The following is a 19,992-nucleotide window of genomic DNA, read 5'->3' as shown; positions in this document are numbered from 1 at the left end:
CTGCCAATTGCGATTGTAAGAGCGGACCCGATGCTATATTGTGATTTGGCTTAATGTCTTATCTTGTCCATCGGCCATCGCCATTGGTGACTGCCGATATGTTGCAATCGCCAATAACGATGAAAGCTGCAGACCCGACAAGCATATAAAACATGGTTCACTGCTTATCGCATACATCACAATCGCATATGTTATGAAGCCGTGCCACACCCAAGCGCCGATCGCGATGAACGTTGCGGACGCGATGCGACATTATAACATGGCTTAATATAACATCACATCCAGTTCATCGGAGCAGTGGAGGATCGGCCTATCGGCCATCGGCGATGTCATGAGGAGCGGACCCGATACAGTTTAGATGCGGGTTTAATATTGCTTGAAGTCTGCCTCTTAGTATTTTGGACTGTTTTTATCATATTCTTTGTTTTTATCACTTAAGTCGTCACTAAGTGATCCTATGGTTTTGTTCCAAACTATTGAGCCCCAGGTTTTTGGATCCTTTGTATTGGTTATCTATGGTTCTGATTCATGGTTTTAGCAAGAGCTTGACTATAAAATGGAAAGGAGATCATTTGGCTTGATACGAGTGAAAGTTGAAGATCTTAAGAAAAGCTAGGTCTGAAACTCTTGTGATTGGTTGGTGAGTGATAGTTGAATCTAAATCAAGGAGAAACATGTGGATTACGAGTCGGATCTACTGAAGGGTGGAGATCTCCTCGGCGCATGATAAGATCTGTAGATCTGATAGGTTGGGGTATTCCTGAAGTCTAGAAAATTGTCTATGCCCGCAGGACCGCAAGTGCAGACAAGGAACAGTGCGGAGGTATGCAGGCCCATAAGCGCCGCAAGTGTGGAGGTGCGCAGGCAATCCATAAGACTCAATGCAGAGGTACGCAGGCAAGCCGTTGGTGTAGCACAGAGGTATGCAGGAAAGCAATTGACGCATTGCGAAGGTACGCAAACAAGCAGCAGGAGAAGGCGCGGATATACGTAGGTGTTCTATTGGTGGAGCTGCGAACTTTTCATGAAATCTATTTAGCTGCCCCTGTTTATTATTGCAATGTTCTAGGATCTGAAGTGATGTCTGGTTCTGGTACTGTTTTCTGAGAAGTTTGGGTGATTCATTGGATTTATTGTATAAGGAAATTAGTTGATTCACATGTACTTGATGATCATTTGATCCTTTTGAATCCAGTCTGAAAATTAATGAAACGTGGTCCTTGAAAGAAAAGAAGTAGGGGGTTGTAGCTCCCTTCCAGGAGAGACTGGAAAACGAGAGAGAGAGTTGTAGCTCTCTGTAGGTTGCAGTCTGCGTACTGGTAAAGGACTTCACCAGTACAAAATCATTGTAAAAGAAGTTATAATTGAAAGAAGATAGAGACATATTGCAGCAGGTGGTTTTCACCCACATTGGGTTTCCACCTTATATCTGATGTTCTTTGTTGTGACTATCTGTTTTTCACTGTTCTTGTTCATTATTATATGGTACTGACATACAAGTTAATTATCAATATCGGAAGAATAATTTAAAGTATAAATCTGGATGGTATATTGAAAAGAATATGATAATACTGATTCACCCCCCCCCTCTCAGTATTATTTCCAACAATTGGAATCAAAGCAAGTCCTTCAGAGAAGCTTGATCACTTGAAGGAAGATCGTTCATCATGAGCAACTACGAGAGGGAAGCATCAATCAGGCCACAGATTTTTGATGGGACAAACTTCGTATATTGGAAGGTAAGAGTCACTGCCTATCTTCAATCTCTTGGTACAGAAGTCTGGGATATCATAGATACAGGGTACACTTTTCCTTCAGCAACTCCTACAGATTCGGCTGAGAAGAAGAAATATGAAACAAATGCAAAGGTAGTCAATACTCTGTTGGGATGCCTATCTCAATCAGAATTCGTGAAGGTTATGCAATATAAATCCGCAAAAGAAATATGGGACAAGATTGTTTTGAGCTACGAAGGAGATGAACAGGTAAAACGAGCAAAACTTCAAACCCTCAGGATTCAGTATGAAAATCTCAGAATGCACAATGATGAAAGTGTGGCTAACTATTTCCTTTGTGTAGATGAGATTGTTAATTGTATGAAAAGCTTGGGTGAAGAAATAAAAGAGGCTGTTGTGGTTGAAAAAGTTATAAGATCTTTGTCCCCTAGATTTGAATCTAAAGTTTCTGTAATGGAGGAAAAGGAAAATCTACGAAATCTTACCATGTCACAACTACACATCATTCTAACTGCTTATGAAATGAGGAAAGGAGGACCATCAGACAGGAGAGAAGCAGCTTTCAAGGCTTCAGGCAAAGGAGACTACTATGAGTTAGGACATGCATCAGAAGAGGAAGAAGAATCAAATTTTGTCAAGAAACTTCAACGAGGTACTGGAAGATTTAGAGGTAAGTTACCCTTCAAATGCTTTGCTTGTGGGTGAGTCGGTCATTATGCTGCCAAATGTCCGCACAAGGATAAAGAAAAGGAACCTATTAGATGGAACAAGAAATTGAATGCAAATAAGAAAAGTTACTACACTCATGAAGATAGTGATGGTCTTTCAAATAGTGATGAAGATGAACGAGGTAACAACTATAAACTTTTAATGGATTTTGAAGACAATGATTACATGGATGCTATAGATGTAGATGGTTTTTATGAAGAGATTTCTAGATTCAAAACTTGTTTGGAAGAAAAGAATATGATCATTGACACTTTGCAAATCCAACTTGATGAAAAGGAACAATCTCTTGAAAAGCTAGAATGTGAAATTGTTGGGCTTCGAAAAGAAATTGAGAAAACAAAGGCTCTAAATATTAAATTTGTTAAAGGATCTGAAACTCTGGATGAGATCATCAATGTACAGCGCTCTCCACCAATCAAGACAGGTCTAGGGTATAATGGAGAAACATCTCAAGCATCCACCTCAAACAGTTATCTCGATGCAGCAAGGAGATATGAACAAAAGCCAAATGAAGATCACCAGGTAAAACAGGGACGAATTCCCTCAAGAATAAACAAAGACTACGAGGTAAATCAAGGGCAATCCTCCTTAAGGATGAACAAAAGCTACATTCAGCCACAGGTAAGATCTTATCAATCTGCCTCAAGAAAGGATGACAATAAAAACTACAACCATATGGCTGGTAGATTTGATAACCGCGGAAGTTTTTTTAATGGACAATGTTTTTCTTGCCATAACTTTGGTCACAAAGCAGCTCAATGTGTTGCTTATAAGACAATCATGACTAGAGAAGCTCAAAAACAAAGAAGTATGACTGGGATTACGAAAAGAACCTATAACAACTTTTCGGCTCTTGAAAGTGAAATCGAATGTTCTATTTGTAATAACTTCGGTCATGAAGATTCTGAATGCAGGAGCAGGTTTCGGTAGACAAAGGAACAAGCCTCAAGCACTAGAACATGGAGGATAAAGGAACTGTTATCACAAAATCACTACTGAGGGCTGCAACCAAGCAAGATTTCATGTAACTCTTTCAACCTAACTTTAGATCAAAGCTTAGCCTCTTTGATCAGAGAGGGCTCTCTCACAAACTCTTGATAAAATCCTTCACTACAACAGATGGCTAACTCTTTATTCATTCATGAAAGCATAAGCTGGTTGGAAACATATCAAACTGGTTCTCATTGGGCTATGGAGTCTCATATACTAAGTAAACAAGAAAAACATAGTCATCTCATGGAAATCAAGGCTCTTTGCATTACATGTCAAACATACTCCATCAAAACCACAGCTTTCCAAACACACAGGAAGTCAGAGCATAAGTTTATGAATTCTGAGTGATTGTGTTACAACAAGGCTGTAAAAGAACATAAAATATAGAACACCATCATTATATTTGAACACAATAATCCATCGAGAATCTTGAGAAGAGATCAACACTGTTTTACTATTACTGTCAAAAGTCTTACAATGGCCCAAAACAACTCTGTTTTTGTATAAAATGTCCAACCCCTTTCTACATCCTAATCCTGATCCATATATAGGCAAGCAAACTAAATCACCTCGAGCTTCCTCCTCCAGCATGAGGGGAGCCTCGAAGATGGCTATTCCCTATCCCTATCTATTGCATAACTAATTTATTAATTACATAATGGCTAAACTGAAATTACAAATAGTTTTCATTTAATCAAAATCCACAATCTTTGCTCCTCGTAGCATGATGCTTTTCTGGCTCTTGACACATGTCCTTTTGCTGCTTGAGTTGAGAAGGCTGAGCTACAGATACAATGAATACTGATTTTGGATACTTGAAAGCGCTGATGGCTCATTAATTGACCAAAAGATGTGCTCCTATTTTAACGGTCTCTGTTTCCCATTTTCCTTCATCATATAAATACCACGCTCCAAACTCTTTAAACCTTTAATGACAACACATAATAACCATATGCCATATGATCTGGATGCTTCATGGACCAAACAGGTGTACCAACCGAACATTCTGGTAACCCCACCAATACCCTAGTAGCTCGGTCATAAAGTGCCTTTGAGAAAACTTTATGAAAATAAACAAAATATTTTATTTTCCCTTCAAGACCTACACCTGTCACTGTTTGAGCTGTTATGAAATCCATGTATAATCTCCCTCCTGTGTTTGAGACTTTCTTTTACCATTAGCTGACCTCATCATCAAAATTCATTGTTTTTTCACAAAACAGCATTCTACAGCAGTTTCGTAGCGCGCTACGAAACTGCTGTAGATGTCAAAACAGAACCTATGTATCTTTGAAGCGTTTTCTGCTTAGATTCATGATCTCTTCAGACATTTGTACAGCTATTAGGAACCTAAATAGTTTTAAGAAGATGAAGCTTGCTTCTGTCATTACATATCACAGCAAACTTGATTAGCATCAAACCAATAAAAAGCTTCATAAATCCCAACTGGAACATAAAGTCACTGTAGTATTCCTTGCTGTCTTCAAATCTTCAAATGAGGTGGTCTTTTTCAAAGTACAGATCTTAAAGTTGGAAGAATTCAACACTTGGACATTAAGCTCCTTAGGATTATCAGACCAAACTATCTCACCCTTCTGTACCAATTTGACTGGGTCTACATATATCAACTTCGGCTTGTCTGTCAGAATCAGCTGCATCTTTTTGTTGTAAAGTTTCCGAATTTTCTTAACCAATGAAACCATCACAATGAACTCCCCTGGATCTAGAAATTTCTCCCATTTAGAGTCAAAAGCATCGATAGTAGAAAATTTAGCCTTGTGCTCCTTATTCTCTACTGCCACTGATGATGAGGCCAACTCTTTCTCTTTGGGAGGTGCTTCATCATTAGTAGAACCACATCCAGCATGTGAAAGAAGCCACCCAGCATCTTCAGCTTCATCTTCCTTGTCAACAGTTAATGGTGGGGCTAACTTTGGAGCCAGCATACCCCTAACATTATCCCAGTCAACTCCCTTGAAGAAAGGATGGCTCTTGAGAGAAGCATACCCTTCAGGGCCAGAAGCCAATCTTTTAGATGGGTCCATATCCAGCAAACAATCAATAAGGTGCCGTGCTTCAGAAGAAAAATATTCAGGAAATTTGAAATCTCTATCCATGATCCTTTGGAATGTGAGCCACTCACTGCCATCTTTAAAGGGTGATATGTCAGACAGCATCTGATACAAAGTGCAACCCAGTGCCCATAGATCGTTTCCAATTGTTGGAGGTGCATGCTTAAGGACCTCTGGCGGAACATAGGCAGCTGTACCAACAAATGTGCAGGCCTTCTCGTTTGACGTAGTCGGAATAATTGAAATTGAGGTGTTTTCCATTGGTTTTACACTGCCAAAATCTGCTAGTTTCACATGTCCATCTGCAGTAAGAAGTATATTCTCTTTACATCTCGGTGTATCAGTCCTACTTTGTGAAGGTACTCAAGGACATCCACAATCTCTGCAATATAGAAACGTACTTCATCCTCTGAAATACGAGATTTCTTAACAGCACGATTTGAATCCCATCCCAGGATAGGAAGCAACATTCCATGACAGTACTATGAAGATTGCAAACATGTTACAGATTGCAGATTGGTTAGCAAACAAATTTGTGAAGATGACACCCTCTCAATCAAGGAATAAGAAAGATGAAAGTTCTAAATCATATCCTAGCACGGTGACCTTCCATTCCATAAGTTGAAGTTATTCCTTCATAAATGTTGTACCTTCCCAACTTATTCCCAAGCATACCAGTGAATATGGCAGCTCAATGCAGAAATAGGGGAATGGTACAACGGCAATGGATTTCCCCGAGACCTGTCATTCCAATTAAATGTGGCTTCATGGCTTCAACAATTTAACCATGCAAACTCTAGCCTTCTGTTCCCTTGGGAGCGTTTGGGTTCCTGCTCACTGACCAACGATCCAAATCTTTATTGTAAATGTCAGAAGCATTTCCACTGCAAACCCACCATGTGGTAGCCAATCTACAAGATCAAAATTCACAACTTCTGCACGATTCAATCCACAATTGAAACCCCCAAAAACGAGCTTTATTTTTCCATATCTGAAAGAACTCTAATCATAGGCGTTTCACAAGATCGAAGGACCTTAACAAAAACCCTCTGATCTGATTAACTTCCACAGAATGGAATGTACAGCGCGCACCTGAGCAACACCACGACAGCAGCGATTTTATGATACTCTCTTATCTGTCAAATATTCATCAATATTAACAGTTTGCCCGAAAGACGGATTCTGGAAAACCCTGAACTAATCCTTGCAAACTATAAAAGCGCCATTCTATCTCTCCTCCAAATCCAACCTTCCTTCTGTGTTTATTCAATGCGCACTCATCTTTTAACGACATCAGTCAATATCATTCCAGCCTTTATGCCACATCTCTATCCCAGTGTCACTAGCCATGGCGGCCTTGTGGCAATTAAATCTTTATAAAACTACTTGACACTTGGCATTAATCGTTGCATTTCATAAGAGCACCTTCATGTCTTCAATATGTACATTAATAATGAACCAACGTGCTTAATAATACTCACGACATTTTCATTTATATCAGTCATTTTAAAAGCCCGTGTGCCTTGGAAAAACGACTGCAATGCATTTCGCATAAGCCAAGTAGTTACAATAGCTCCAAAACATTTTTATTTCAGAGAATAATACCAAGAAGGAGGTGCTGTGTATCCCAGTCTAAGAAAAACGTGATCCCCTGCAGAAATAAACACAACGCTGCCTATTTGTAACACTGGCTGTAATTTCGTATATTCTGCATGCAGCATAGAATCTACAGGAGCAGAACGACCAATATGAAGAAGAACCCTCAATACAGCCTTGGATGCATTGGGGTTGTCATGCCTCAACTCCCATAACAGCTTCGGAAACAAATTGACCAATTCCCTTTGAAACACTAGAAGAAGACTATCTCGTACATCATGAAAAAAAAAACATGTTTTCAATTGAAGAGAGGTATGAGAGCTTCATTGTCGAACTTGAGTTACACTCTGCAAATGCTCGTGTAAAAGCCTTCAATAGCCTTTCTTTCCAGTCTACAGATACATTCAGTATGAGATTTGGAATAAAAGGAACTAAGGAAACAACATGCTTTTCAAAAAACCGTTTTGAGTCTGCTGGCAGCATCTGGCCCTCTAATGAATTCTCCATGAATTGAAGAACTCTTTCAGTAGGAAGACAATTAATGGCAACCCAATTTGTAATCTCCAAAGCGATCTCACAAATACCAGTATTTAAGGTGACAAATCGTTCTTCAACCTTATGTGAACACTGAAGTGATGGACTAAGAGGAAACAGAATAAGCAACCGGTGTATTAGGAAAGGCAGCAAAGCCTTGAGCCACTAAACAGAATAAGCAACCGGTGTATTAGGAAAAGCAGCAAAGCCTTGAGCCACTTCTCCATTACCACCTTGATTTGTATTGCTGATGTAGTTCCAGTTGATAATTCACTTGAATCATACGCTTCCATCCTTCTCATGCATTGATACCAACACCTGCATGGCGCTTACCTACCTTAGAGGTCACCTATGACAGAAAAATCAATCATCCTCAGATTGAAACGCCGAAGTATTCTTATCTTTATCCTAGAACATGGTGTGAACATGAACTTTATCATAAATATTTTTCCAATCTTTCAATCCATTGTGGCACCCTGTTTTGTGAAAGAGGTTACAGATTGTGAAAAGACAATTCCAAATGTCAAACACTCTATGATTTATGGAATTTAATAGATTCTTTGTCTGGAGGATTCAACACAAAATCTCTTGCAAGTCTCCCACATTAGTATGTACATCCTTCACAATCACCCATGAGCCAGAATTCAAAGATAACTCCCTTAATGTACTTGATGCCAATCCCACAATAGCTGCATCATCATAGGGTGTCTCCTTGAATACACTGTCCCTGCTCTCATCAACATTCCTGGAGGGAAGTAGAACTCTGTACAATAAGCATGCTAGGATTCGGGCCTCCACTGAAAACTCGAACAAATCCCCAGTTTCGTAGCACGCTACGAAACCACTCAAACAGGTAGCGCTGCGAAACTGCTAAAAAGAATTCTGGCGCTGCGAAACTGCTCTGACTTTAAGCTAGACTAAAAAAATTTTGACAACAGCATTTTCAGTGATAACAGGAACCACAACCAGAAAGATGTGGAATAGCTTTTCATGTAGAAGGATAGGAAAATCAATGGTATATTGACAGTGGATGTTCAAAGCACATGACAGGTGATAAAGAAAAACTTGAATCATATAGTGTTTTAGAAAAGGGAAAGAAAGTCTCTTTTGGAAATGATACCCCTGCAGTCATAAAAGGAAAAGGCACTGCTCAATTGAAGGAAAAGGTCAAAGCTGGAAATGTTTTGTATGTTGATGGCTTGAAGCATAATCTTCTGAGTGTTAGTTAGATGTGTGATCAAGGAACCGAGGTAATATTTTGATCAAATGGATGTAGTGTTCGTGATCTCGATACAGGAGAAACAGTGATCAAAGGCAGAAGAACTCCAAATAATTTATACATATTTGAAGAAGGACAACAACAATGCTATTTGAGCAAGGATGATGAACACTGGTTATGGCACCGGAGGTTGGGACATCTAAGCTTTTCAAAAATAAGGAAAGCATGCAAATACCAGGCAGTTTGTGGTCTTCCAGATATCAAAATTCCAGATAACACAATATGCAAATCATGTCAGTTTGGCAAGCAAACCAGAACTAACTTCCCTGAGAAGGAAGGATCAGCTAGCAAGCCTCTTGAGCTTGTCCATACAGATGTATGTGGTCCATTTAGGACAAGGTCACCTCGAGGAGAAGAATATTTTATATTATTCATTGATGACTTCTCTAGGATGGTTTGGTTAGGGCTTATGAAGCACAAAGACGAAGCATTCGAAAAATTCAAAGCTTTCAAAGCCTTGGCTAAAAATGAATCGGATCACAAAATTAAGTGCCTCAGGTCTGAGAGAGGTGGGGAGTTTACCTCAAATGAATTTTTCGATTTTTGTGAAGAACATGGAATAAGAAGGGAATTTTCTACAGCTAGGACTCCTCAGCGAAATGGAGTGATGGAAAGGATGAACAGAACTTTTCAACAAATGGCTCGTGCTATGCTTGATGAGTCTGGAACTCCCGCAACCTTCTGGGGTGAAGCTGCATTTGCTGCGGTTGTTATTCTCAACAAAACAAATGTCCGAGTGAACAACACTCAAACTCCTCATGAGATCTGGTATGGTGAGACTCCTTCGGTAAAACATTTCAAAATTTTTGGAAGCAAATGCTATATCAAGAACAATGATAAACAACTTGGCAAACTTGAACCTAGAGCAGATGAAGGCATTCTCCTTGGTTATTCTCCCCACAGCAAAGCATATAAGTGTTACAATAAAAGACTTGGAAGAATTGTTGACAGCATTGATGTAGTGGTTGATGAAAAAGGATACATTCCTAGGCAAGTAAATTATGAAAATATCGAAGAGGATGAAGACTACCCTCCAAATCAGACTGATGATGAAGAAGAAGAACCTCAAGAGGCACCAGAGGAACAGATAAGGATAGAAGAGAAGACTCCATCCAGGTATGTACAGAAGAATCATCCAGAATCTCAAATTTTGGGACAAAAAGAGGCAGGTGTACAAACAAGAAGAACAATTGCAGAAGCTTCAAGCTATTTGGCATTACTCTCCTCCACTGAACCACAAAATGTAAGAGAGGCATGCAAGGATGAATGTTGGGTCAAGGCAATGGATGAAGAACTTGAACAGATCGAAAAGAACAACACTTGGGAGTTGGTTCCTAGACCAAAGGAAAAGAATGCCATAGGGACAAAATGGACCTTAAAAAATAAGTTGAACGAAAATGGGGAAGTAATTAGAAACAAGGCCAGACTTGTTTGTAAAGGGTATGCCCAACAAGAAGGAATAGATTTTGAAGAAACTTTTGCTCCTGTTGCAAGACTTGAGGCCATCCAAATGTTCCTTGCTCTCTCAAGCTTTCAAAAGTTTAAAGTATTTCAAATGGACGTGAAATCAGCGTTTCTGAATGGAGACTTAGAAGAAGAAGTATACATTGAGAAGCCAGATGGTTTCATTCTTGGGAATGATCCAAATCTTGTATGCAAACTAAAAAAATCTCTCTATGGTCTTAAACAGGCTCCAAGGGTGTGGTACTACCGCTTGGACAAATATCTTCATCAACAAGGTTTTTCAAAAGGATCAGCAGATAGCAATCTTTATATAAAAATTGAAAATGACAAATTACTAATACTTGTTGTGTATGTAGATGATATTATCTTTGGCAGCAATGAAGAAGCTATGAGTCAAAGCTTTGCCTTAGTGATGCAGAAAGAATTCAAAATGTCCTTGCTTGGAGAATTGACATATTTTCTTGGTTTGCAAATCCAACAAAATGAAGATGAAATCTTTTTATCTCAAACCAAGTATCTCAAGCAGATTTTGAAGAAATATGGCATGGAAGATGCAAAACCAGTATGTACCCCCATGGTTACAGGATGCAGCCTTAGTGCAAATGATGAATCAGCAACAGTGCATCAGCCAACCTATAGATCTATGATTGGAAGTCTACTTTACTTGACAGGTACACGACTAGACATTATGCATGCAGTGGGAATAGTTGGAAGATTTCAGGCAAATTCAAAGGAAACTCATCTTCAGGCAGTGAAGAGAATTTTCAAGTATCTTCAAGGAACTCAAAATTATGGCTTATGGTATCCTAGAGACATAGATCTCACACTTCATGCTTACACAGATGCAGATTGGGCCAGAAGTGTGGATGACAGGAAAAGCACAAGTGGTGGTGCTTTCTTTATGGGTTCCAGATTAGTATCTTGGTTCAGCAAGAAACAAAGTTCGGTTGCTTTATCTACAACTAAAGCAGAATATGTGGCTACTTCATCTTGTTGCACTCAACTTCTTTTGATGATGCAGACCTTGTAGGATTTTCAAATCACTTGTACACCACCTATCTCCATCTTATGTGATAATACAAGTGCAATCAACATTTCAAAGAACCCAGTCATGCATTCAAAGACCAAGCACATACCGATCAAGTATCATTTTCTCAGTGAACAAGTGCTTGAACAAAAGGTCAAGTTGGAGTATGTTCCTTCTAAGGAACAAGTTGCTGATATACTCACCAAACCATTGCCTAGGGAGACCTTTGAATACCTCAGGAAAAAGTTGGGGGTTGTTGATGCATCATCTTGTTGTTGAATCTCATCTGTTTCAGAGATTGTTGGTTGTACGCGAGTTTCATATGGGGTATACGCATACATTTGTTGGGTTAGGGATTGGTCGCAGCTCGAATGGCACAGGTTCAGCAGGAGCATATATAATGCATTGTTGGCATTATGGTAGTGCAGAAGGAGATCATGGATGCTGATCTGAATAGTGTTGCAATATGTCTCTATCTCTTTCATGATCCTGTTTATAGTCAGGGGGAGCAGGTTCTCAGGGGGAGTATGGACAGCCAAATGTATATCAAGGAAAGAGTATGTCTTGATCTGCCCTTTGCCCTTGATGTCAAAGGGGGAGAGTGATTTTGGTGTTTTTTCCATCAAGTCCAAAGGGGGAGATTGTTGGCATTATGATGCATGTGTTGTACTTGATGGCAACCCACTCATGGAAGAACATCTCACTTATATACATGGGATGAATCTACAGAAGAGATATCAGATGTGACATAATACATGGGATGCATAGCAGATTCATGAAGAGACAAGAGCAAGGCCATCAGGAAAGCCAAGCCATAAGCAAAGAGAAGCTACCTAAGGAGGCATATCAAAGCACATTACAAGATATTAGAGCAAGAGAGGCATTCACATATGCAAGGAGATCTTTGGAAGACACTACCAAGCCAGAGGAGCAAATGGAGCAGACGGACCAAGAGGAGCAGATGGAGCAAGAGGAGCCAAGAGGAGCCAAGAGGAGCAATATATATATATATATATGCCATATATATGTCAAAGAAGAGGAGCAGAGTAAACAGAGCAATATAGAGCAAATGGAGTAATATATAGACAAAGCCACCAAGCGGAGGAGATGGAGCCATATATATATATATATATATATATATATATATATATATATATATATATATATATATATATATATATATATGCCAAAGAAGAGGAGCACACAGAGCTATCGGGAGTCCATAACACCATCGGCAACAAAAACTATGCATATATGTGTTTAACACTATCGGAGGCGCAAACGGAGGCTAAGGCGTGTACATAGGCAAATACACTATCGGAGGCAGAAAGTGGACTTGAATTTTTTATGGACGGGAGTGTTAAGTCCTATCGGGTCCGGCACACAATATCGCATCGGGACTTCGGGAGGAAAGTCATACAATGTTAAGTGGCCCTTTAATTGCAATCGCCGATAGCGATTATCGCATCAGGATTTCGGAGCGAAGGTAATTACAGTGTTAAGTGACCCTGTGCGACTTGCGATCGCCGATAGCGATATCGCATCGGATGACAGTCAAGGGCAAGCGCCGATTGCGATAGAGGTATGGACCCGACGGAGTTATTAAAACAATTTAAAATAATATCGCGTCCGGGTATCGGGGAATTGGCTATGTTATGTGCAAATCTGCCAATTGCAATTGTAAGAGCGGACCCGATGCTATATTGTGATTTGGCTTAATGTCTTATCGCGTCCATCAGCCATCAGCCATTGGTGACTGACGATATGTTGCGATCGCCGATAGCGATGAAAGCTGCGGACCCGACAGGCATATAAAACATGGTTCAATGCTTATCACATCCATCACAATCGCATATGTTATGAAGTCGTGCCACACCCAAGCGCCGATTGCGATGAACGTTGCAGATGCGATGCGACATTATAACATGGCTTAATATAACATCGCATCCAGTTCATCGGAGTAGTGGAGGATCGGCCTATCGGCCATCGGCGATGTCATGAGGAGCGGACCCGATACAGTTTAGATGCAGGTTTAATATTGCTTGAAGTCCGCCTCTTAGTCTTTTGGACTGTTTTTATCATATTCTTTGTTTTTATCACTTAAGTCGTCGTTAAGTGATCCTATGGTTTTGGTCCAAACTATTGAGCCCCAGGTTTTTGGATCCCTTGTATTGGTTATCTATGGCTCTGATTCATGGTTTTAGCAAGAGATTGACTATAAAAAGGAAAGGAGATCATTTGGCTTGATACGAGTGAAAGTTGAAGATCTTAAGAAAAGCTAGATCTGAAACTCTTGTGACCGGTTGGTGAGTGATAATTGAATCTAAATCAAGGAGAAACATGTGGATTACGAGTTGGATCTACTGAAGGGTGGAGATCCCCTCGACGCATGATCAAATCTGTAGATCTGATAGGTTGGGGCATTCCTGAAGTCTAGAAAATTGTCTATGCTCGCAGGACCGCAAGTGCAGACAAGGAACAGTGCGGAGGTACGCAGGCCCATAAGCGGCGCAAGTGCGGAGGTGAGCAGGCAATCCATAAGACTCAGTGCAGAGGTACGTAGGCAAGAAGTTGGCGCAGCGCGGAGGTACACAGGAAAGCAATTGATGCAGTGCGGAGGTACGCAGACAAGTAGCAGGAGAAGGCGCGGATATACGTAGGTGTTCTATTGGTGGAGCTGCGAACTTTTCATGAAATCTATTTAGCTGCCCCTGTTTATTATTGCAATGTTCTAGGATCTGAATTGATGTCTGGTTCTGGTACTGTTTTCTGAGAAGTTTGGGTGATTCATTGGATTTATTGTATAAGGAAATTATTTGATTCACATGTACTTGATGATCATTTGATCCTTTTGGATCCAGTCTGAAAATTAATGAAACGTGCTCCTTGAAAGAAAAGAAGTAGGGGGTTGTAGCTCCCTTCCTGGAGAGATTGGAAAACGAGAGAGAGAGTTGTAGCTCTCTGCAGGTTACAGCCTGCGTACTGGTAAAGGACTACACCAGTACAAAATCATTGTAAAAGAAGTTCTAATTGAAAGAAGATATATAGAGACATATTGCAGTAGGTGTTTTTCACCCACATTGGGTTTCCACCTTATATCTGGTGTTCTTTGGTGTGACTATCTGTTTTTCACTGTTCTTGTTCATTATTATATGGTACTGACATACAAGTTAATTATCAATATGGGAAGAATAATTTAAAGTATAAATCTGGATGGTATATTGAAAAGAATCTGATAATACTGATTCACCCCCCCTCTCAGTATTATTTCCAACACCTTCTAGGGATGAGATCCTCCCTGTGATGTCTCAAGAACTGCAGACCAATGCCTTTCTTACAAAAACCATATCAGTAAGATTTCCTAGTGTTCTATTAGGCATGGAGTCTAACTGAGTTTACACTAAAACTGATAAAATACATATTTACAAATTTAAGGCCAAAGATCTTAAATAACATAAATTTTCAGAAAATGCCCATTAACTGGGCCATCAAAAACTATTTCTCCTCCCATACTTTGTAGCATGAAAGTATTGTTCCCTTGGATCTGAGAAATGATAAAAGGCCCTGTCCATAAAGCATCAAACTTCCCATGGTTGCCTTTCTTCTCTTTCAGTGCATCCCACTTAAGAACCAAGTCTCCAATCTGAAAATTATCTATTTTTGCCCTCCTGTCAAAAGCTTCCTTGATTCTCTTTTGATGTGCTACAGACTTTTCAACCAACTGTTCTCTGATTTGATGTACCTCTGCTAAATCAGTGATCCTTTTTGCCATGTCTTCTTCCTCACTCTGCTCTTCTTGCAAGAACTTTGCCACAGGGAGGGTTAACTGAATTGGGAATACAACCTCAGTGCCATATACCAGCTTGAATGGAGAATTCCCTGTGGATTTCTTGGTGGTTACTCTGTCAGCCCATAGTGCATACTTGAGCTTAGAATCCCAATTCTTTTTGTTGTCTTCCAACAGTTTCTTAATTATCCTTATCAGGCTCTTGTTCGACGATTCTGCTAGACCATTTCCTTAAGGGTAGTATAAGGTGGAATGTACTAGCTTAATGCCCATTGAGTCACACATGTCCACCAATTATTTTGCCCTGAAGGCTATTGCATTGTCTGTAACCATTTTATGTGGACCACCAAACCTGGTGAAGATATTCTCTGCTAAGAACTTCATGATCACATGGTGATCAACCTTTCTGGTAGGGATGGCCTCGATCCCTTTAGTGAAGTAATCAATGGAAACTAAGATCTATCTATGTTGGCCAATGGAATGTGGATTGATTTCTCCAATGAAATCCAAGCTCCATTGCTGGAAAGGGCCACTAACATGTATGGGTTTTAGGGGCAGGGACTTCAAGTGCTGCTTTCCTTCAAATCTTTGGCACCTGTCAGAAGATTTAACAAATGAAAAACATCAGAAAATAAGGTGGGCCAATAGTAACTAGCTCTGAGGATCTTGTGGGCTGTAGTTTTCCAACAATGGTGTCCCCCCCATATGCTGGAATGAAATTGTTGCATCAATTCCATGGATTGTTCCTTGTCGAGACACCTCAAGAGAACTCCAGAGGGGTCCCTCCAATAGAGCAGATTTTTATGAATGCAATATTTAGTTGCCCTGAGCTTAAGAGTTTTGGCTCGGGTTGAACTAAGGCCTGGAGGAATTTCTAGCTTCAGCAAGAATTGAGCCATAGCAGAATACCATTCACAAGAAGCTATATTTTCTGCCAATGACTTATCTTTCCCTGGTTCATCTGTTTCTTCTGCTGCCTGACTATCTTCTGAATTTATGTTTATCAAATTCATATCTAACATTCTGCAATTTTCTTCAACCATTAGTCTAGCCAGGCCCTTACCTTTGACAAGCTTGGTGGGCTTCAGTTCTATGTTAAATTCAATAAGCTTTGCAACCCATTTAGCCCTTTTTTGATCAACATCGGGTTGTGTTAAGACATCCTTTATTGAAGCAGAGGGTACATATGCAATTACCTTGGAGTGCAGGATGTAAATTCTGAAAGCTTTCAAAGATTTTATAAGAGCATATGCCTGTTTTTCAATGATATCATACCTCAATTCAGCATCCCATAAGGTTTTGCTGAAAAATGCCACTGGATGCTCCGAGCCTTTCTCATCTACTTGCATTAAGACTGCTGCAAGGGTGTCATCAGAGGCAAATGAAAATATATGGAATTCCTTATTATAATCTGGGCTGATTAAAGTAGGAGCTTCCATAATAGCTTTCTTAATGGATTCAAAGGATCTTCTTGCTACGTCAATCCACTTGACTTTTGACCCCTTTTTCAACATGGAGGTAATGTGTTTCACAAGTTTTGCAAAATTTGGGATAAACCTCCTTACAAAATTTATCTTACCCAGAAAGGACTGGATATCCTTCTTTGATCTCGAGACAGACAAGGTCTTAATTGCACTTACTCTTTCTGGGTCAATTTTGACACCTGCAGTAGAAACAACGTGTCCTAACATTTTTCCTTCTTCTAAAGAAAACTGTGACTTTTTAGGATTGACCGAAATCCCAAAAATTTTACACTTCAGGAACACTTTCTTCAAATGCTACAAATGGTCTTGATGGCTGCTGGAGTACACTGTTATATCATCAAGGTAGACAAGGACAAATTTGTCCTTCTCTCCCACAAATGCTATATCCATAGCTCTCTGAAAGGTGGCTCTAGCATTCATCAACCCAAAAGGCATCTTAGAATACATAAAAGTGCCCCAAGGAGTAGTGAATGTAGTCTTCTCTTGGTCATCTGGATGCACAACAACATGGTTATACCCTGAAAATCCATCCAGGAAAGACATCACTTTGGCTCTCCAGACTTTTTGCAGCAAATTCTCCATCTTGGGCAGAGGATAATTGTCTTTCTTAGAGCATTTGTTTAAATTTCTAAAATCAACGCAGAGCCTGATTTCCCCACTTTTCTTCCTCAGCACTACTAAGTTGGCTACCCATTTCGAATATCTGAGAGGGACTATGATTTTGGCAGCCAGTAACTTCTTGATTTCTTTTTCAATTAGAGAAGGAGGAAAGGATTTATGGGTCTCAGTTTCTACTTGAAAGGAATGGTGTATTTATCTAAAGGGATTTTGTGATGGATGATCTTTTTGTCATATGTTTTCAGGTCACTATATTCCCAGGCAAAAACATCAGCAAATCGTTTCATTAAATTGTAGTACTCAGAACTTTGGGCAGCCGACAAATGGGTGGATAGATTTATATATCTTAGATGTTCTAGACTCCCTATATTATGCCTATGGACTACAGATTGGTCTTCTTTTTGGGCAGCCTTATAAGGCACATCATTCTGGTCAAACAACTTTTCTAAAGGGACTAGTCCTTTAGGTATGTGATTGTTGGGCAGTTGGACAATGCTGTTTTTTCCAATTTTGTTTCTAAGCTGGGACTGGGGTTTTTTTCGAATTATTCATTCTCTTGATCAATTTTCATTTCAGAGAATTCATCAATGACTTGAAGAAACCTATTTACCTCATCATCATCTTCAAAATCTTTCCAATGCTGGACATTATTAGGCAAGGATGGTCTATATTTCATCTGAACTTCATAAACTAGTTTGGGAGGCATAGGAGGGATAAACATGCTAGCAGACACAACAAGGGAATCGGCAAGCTGATTTCTAACTCTAGGGATATATGAGATACAAAAACTATCAAAAGAATCTTTGAGTCTCCATACCTCATCTCTATATGCTTTCAGTCTTAGGTGCTTTGCTTGGAACATTTTGTTAACTTGCTGAATGATAAGATCGGCATCTCTGAACACCTTTATGTTTTTTATTTCTTTGTCTTTAGCTGCGTTAAGGCCCAATATTAGAGCCTCATACTCTGCTATATTGTTGGTAACTTGGAAAGGCAGCTTAAACGACAGATGTGTGCTTTCTTGTTTTGGAGAAATCAGCACGACCCTTGCTCTTGCAGTCTCCCTAGAACATGCTCCATCAAAGAACATTTCCCAAACTTGACTTGCTTGCTCTCCCTCGGCCTGAACTGTTGGTTTCTTGAGCTGCAATGAGGCCTTCTGGGATTCTTAAATTTGGAGGATACATGTTCCAAAATCGGTATCCACAGCATAAATGGGATGATTAGAAGGATTCTCCTCATCACTAATGATGTAGGCCAGTTGTGCTTCTTTGTACAATCTCCTACTTTCTCCCCCAAAGACTAGGACAATGGCATAAGATAAATCATTTTGTAATGTCCCACCTAGTCTCTTAATCCACTCTCTGGACAACAACATGCCGAACTTAGGGGGAACATCTGCTACCACAATATCCATCATCATGCTCTTCATGGGCAGCTGGGTTAGGGTAACAGCTAGGTCTTTGACTAATCCTAGGCATTTTACTTTTCTCGAATCAAATGAGAATATATCATGATATGGTCTAGTGATATCAAGGCCTAACTCTTCCATGACAACTTTGGGCATCAAATTGTGGCTGGCCCCTGTGTCTAGCAGGCAATTATGGAGGGTTTTATCATGAATGGTCAAGGAGACATAGAACGATGGGGAGCTATTATCAGCAGGTTCGATCATGGGGCTAAGCACAACTACAGGCTTATCATCTTGCAAATTGACGTAGTCAGTAGAGGCTGGTGAGGCTTTCAGCTCAAGAGCATCAAGGATAGGCTTTCTAAAAACTTCATTCTTTACAAGTTTTATCAGAGGCACATATATTTTTAACGTTTGGACCTCTCATTCAAAGCTGAAAGGGGAAGGAGACTTGTCAGGACCTCTTACCTCTTGGGCTAGTGTATTGAGGATGACTGGATGAGCTGCTGGTCTTTTATGCCTGATATTCTATTGCTCTATTGGGACAACAACTCTTTGGGCAGGATTCTCCTTGACGTTGTTTCCTTTTAACCTCAGATTATATATTTGTTGTTCACCAGTCTATAGAACAGCCTCTCTGTCCTACTTTTGACTGGCTTGGTCTTGGAGTAATGATTCTTCATAGGCAACCAATGTCAAAAAGGCAGCACTGCCTTTATCTTCCATGTAATTAGTTTCATCCTCTTCTTCGAACTGCTCCTCTTCCATGACTACGTTTTGGAAAGGAGCCTTAACTTTTTGTTCTTCACCGGCTTCTTTACCTCTCTGAATGATTTGCAATTGTTCATTTGCTCTTCTGAAAGGGTTTGGGTTTCTTGGAGCAAATGTGTTTGGAAGCCTTCCCTTTCCAGAGCTTTGCTCAACCTTCAGCTTAGATATCTTTGCAGCCAATGACTATCATTTTAATCATCTTATCTAATTTGGGTTCTAAAGATGAAGCAGAGGAAGAAGAAGCCTCACCTCTCTACCTCCTTCTATCAGCATGACTTTTGAGCTTTTTTGCAGCCATGATATTAGATTCCACTTCTAAAGCTGCATCTTGCATTTCAGCTAGAGTGGCACATCTTCTTTCTCTCAAAAGTAGGCAAAAATCAGAGTCAAAAGCATTGGCATAGGTGAGTTTGGTAGAGGTGGGGGTAGGCTTTACTTCAGCTAGTATATTACTATACATACGGCTAAATCTTTTATTAAAATCAGGCAAT

General features: G+C 39.9%; 1 pseudogene; it reads right to left on the bottom strand.

The window, feature by feature from the left end:
• Positions 1-4,891: 4,891 nt before the first annotated feature.
• On the bottom strand, positions 4,892-7,984 carry LOC149196140 (3-phosphoinositide-dependent protein kinase 2-like; annotated as a pseudogene).
• Between the last annotated feature and the right edge of the window lie 12,008 nt (positions 7,985-19,992).

Source organism: Pinus tabuliformis, chromosome 2_2 (assembly GCF_031772625.1).
Source record: "Pinus tabuliformis cultivar Carrire ecotype Pingquan chromosome 2_2, CPIR1, whole genome shotgun sequence".
NCBI lineage: Eukaryota > Viridiplantae > Streptophyta > Pinopsida > Pinales > Pinaceae > Pinus > Pinus tabuliformis.
This window is presented reverse-complemented; position numbering and strand designations above follow the sequence as displayed.